At 48.0% G+C, this 3331-nt stretch overlaps 1 pseudogene; it reads left to right on the top strand.

The window, feature by feature from the left end:
* LOC120907293 overlaps positions 1–836 on the top strand; it is a 5725-nt pseudogene extending 4889 nt beyond the window's left edge.
* Positions 837–3331: the final 2495 nt, after the last annotated feature.

The raw sequence follows: 3331 nt of genomic DNA, 5'->3' as shown, positions 1-3331 counted from the left end.
GCGCGTTACAGCTGCCACCACGCGCGACGCCTTTTCGGAGACTTTCGTGACGTGATCTCGCCATTTCAGGTGATCTTGGAGCTGCACGCCCAAGTACCTGATGCTCCTAGAAGACTGGACTTCCACGTCACCGACGCGAAATGTCACCTGCGGCGGAGTCTTCTTGCTTGAGATCAGGACGGCTTCACAGGGATAACTGGCTTGTGGCCGCCAAGCGTTCATAGCGACGTGGCTTTTGATCCTTCGATGTCGGCTCTTCCTATCATTGTGAAGCAAAATTCACCAAGCGTAGGATTGTTCACCCTTTCAAGGGAACGTGAGCTGGGTTTAGACCGTCGTGAGACAGGTTAGTTTTACCCTACTGGTGTGTGCTTATAGTCGCTATCTTAACGGAATTCCTGTGCAGTACGAGAGGAACCACAGGTACGGACCACTGGCTCAATACTAGTCCGACCGGACTTTGGTATGACGCTACGTCCGCTGGATTATGCCTGAACGCCTCTAAGGTCGTAGCCAATCCGAGCTGATAGCGCTTCTCAAACCCATTAGGTGTTCGGAAGCTAGCGGGCCTAACAACCCTCTGAGATCCGTTGGAGTCTGCGTCTGCAGCCCGGCGTCTCATCCCGCTATACCTAGGCCGCAATGAGTGGAGTTCGCTGCACGTGTTAGTACCGTAACTGGGAACGCCGTTGGCTTGAGCTCTGCCCAACGTGGATATACCTAGTTTCGACACCTATCAACCGCCCGCAAACGACGGGACTTCAGGCTGGGAGCTGCGAGTTGTAGAGATGCGTTCGCATCGATCCTCTCAGGCGACCCATGCTTGGTGGTTTGTCCGTGTGCCCCTTCCTCGATGTGCGCAAGCTCGTCTTGGTCTGGGGACCACGTCGACACAGGGGATACTCTTGTGAGAGCATGAGTGTACTAAGTTGAGTGTAGCAAGGGAACGCGTGCCCCTTCCTCGTTGGCGTAACTAACCATCTTGGTCTGGGGACCGTGGTACCGTGCTCTGGTGAAGCTTGGTGCGTGCTCCTTCCTTGTCAGACGAGTGACTTGACCTGGTCTGGAGACCGTTCCTTTATACTAGTGGACAAGAGTTGGCTACTTCCGTGTCAGACGAGTGACTTGACATAGGATGGAGAAGGACACTTAACACTAATGAGCTTGTCGGCGTGCCTCGTTCTCGACTTGATTGTCTTGATGTGAGGACCGTGCGGACCACACCAGTAAGCTTACACATGCTCGTTACAAGTTGTATAAGTTGACCCGTTTGGCCCGGTTGCCTTGCACATGATGGTGTTGACCATGTTCGGTTAACAGGTCGTGTGTCGAGGTGGTCGGCCTTGGTAGTAGGATGTCTTGTGCATGTGACGTGTTGACCTGGTTTGGTCGGTGTGTCGTCGTGTACGAGATGACCTACTTACCCGTTAGTTTTCCAAGTTGTATTATGTGTTGACTTAGTTGACGTGTCATGTGCTTGGATGATTAGCGTACGGGTCATGTATGGTGCGCTTGCTTCAGTTGAAGGGATGTACTAGTACAGTTGTGTTAATTGTTTATTTCACGATCTGGTCTTTTGGCTGGATCGTGAAAAAACGCTAAGTCCCAAATCCTGAACTCGAGAAGAAAGCGCCAATGACAACGTTTTTGACTGGAGCTCCCTAGCATTCGGCTTTTTCTACTTTGAAGGGATGTACTGTTGTATGAATTGTTTATTCACGAACTGGTCGTTTGATTGGATCGTGAAAAAATCGCTCAGTCCCAAATCCTGAACTCGACAGGAAAGCGCTGATTGCAAACATTTTGACTGGAAGTCCCTTGAAAATGGCGTTTTCGTTATTGGCATTATGTGGCACGTTTATTGTGGCTAGAACATTAATTATTCACCAAATGGCACCAAAGCTTGGCAAAAGTCGCGAAACACTCCTATCTCGACGCACCAGCAATCGCAACTTGATGCAAAATAAATTGCACGAGCTAATGATACTTGTACCATGCACAGTACACCGTACCAAAATATACCCCTGAAAGTGTGCAATTTGGTGCTACCCTAGGGAATATGTATGGAGAAGCCTAGCTACGTGTGTCGCACGTTCCAAGTTGCATGGACGTCGAACAGAGGCATGCAAAAGCACCTATCTAGGGAATTACTCTACGTTCTAGTAGCAAGTGCGATTTTCCGGTCCAGCACGGCAGTACGCCTGCACGCATACACTCCATGTACCAAAAATGTACCAACCTAGGCGTTGCTCAGTAGCTTTTGGCGGCACATAGAAAAAGTATTCGAGTTCAGATTTTTGGGACTTAGCGTATTTTTAAAACTAATAACGAAAATTAAATTTTAAATCGGTAAACGGCTAGGAGTTGCTCAGTAGCTTTTTGCGCAACGTGGCAAAAGTATTCGAGTTCAGATTTCTAGGACGTAGCGTATTTTTCAATCATAATAAACCGAATCAAACATAACAATGATGAAACTTACACCATGTCCCAAGGTTGTGCACAAAACGTAACGATAAAGTGCTGGCGAAGTTAGAGGTGCACCAAAATTGTGTACCGATCAGGGAAAGTACTCTACGTTCCTATGATTTGGGTGAAAAGTGTTGATTAACTGCTGGTAAGAATAGACAGTTGCTTATCATACACATCGCAAACGAACACCCCTTAGTGAGCATTAGCAAAAGTCAATGGCACAAAGCAATTGCAATACAAACTGATCAAGTACATTAAAGAACGCTAAGTACCAGGACTTCTTTCCAAGAATGGTGTCCGCGACGGGAGGGCAAGCGTCCTTCCCAGGTTTTCCTAGTAAACCTTGTATGGTAAACATACCCAAGCGTGTCTGTAAGCACGCAACGAAAGTCACGAACGGGCACATACCTAGGGAATGTACTCTACGTACTTGGACTTTTGTCCAAGAATGGTGTCCGCGACGGTCGGGCACTGCGACGCAATAACCAAATCCTAGGATTGTAACTTTAGTGTGCACAAACATAAACATTAACGCGTTCGCTCGGGCTGCGCCGTCCGTGTTGAACACAAATGTGGGTGATTATATGCGTGGAGGGACAAAAACATACGAGGAGGAGACAGTTTTCTGCACGATGTGCACAGAGCTCATTTCGTCGTCCCGGGCGAATGGAAAAACACAAACATCGCGAGTATCGTTCTAGGTTTCTGTCTATAAAAGGGCAGGCCAAAAGGTGACCGGTTGAGATAAGCATTTTAAGCATACAAACACTTTATTGGAACTTTTGATACAAAAACAAGGTACGTACATGTAGGTTGTACCAACATGGACATCTATGAACGCGTACGCTCGGGCTGCGCCCTC

The sequence above is a fragment of the Anopheles arabiensis genome (genome assembly GCF_016920715.1).
Source record: "Anopheles arabiensis isolate DONGOLA chromosome X unlocalized genomic scaffold, AaraD3 X_pericentromeric_contig0003, whole genome shotgun sequence".
Lineage (NCBI taxonomy): Eukaryota > Metazoa > Arthropoda > Insecta > Diptera > Culicidae > Anopheles > Anopheles arabiensis.
Note: the sequence above shows the minus strand (reverse complement) of the source record. Positions and strands in the feature narration are given on the sequence as shown.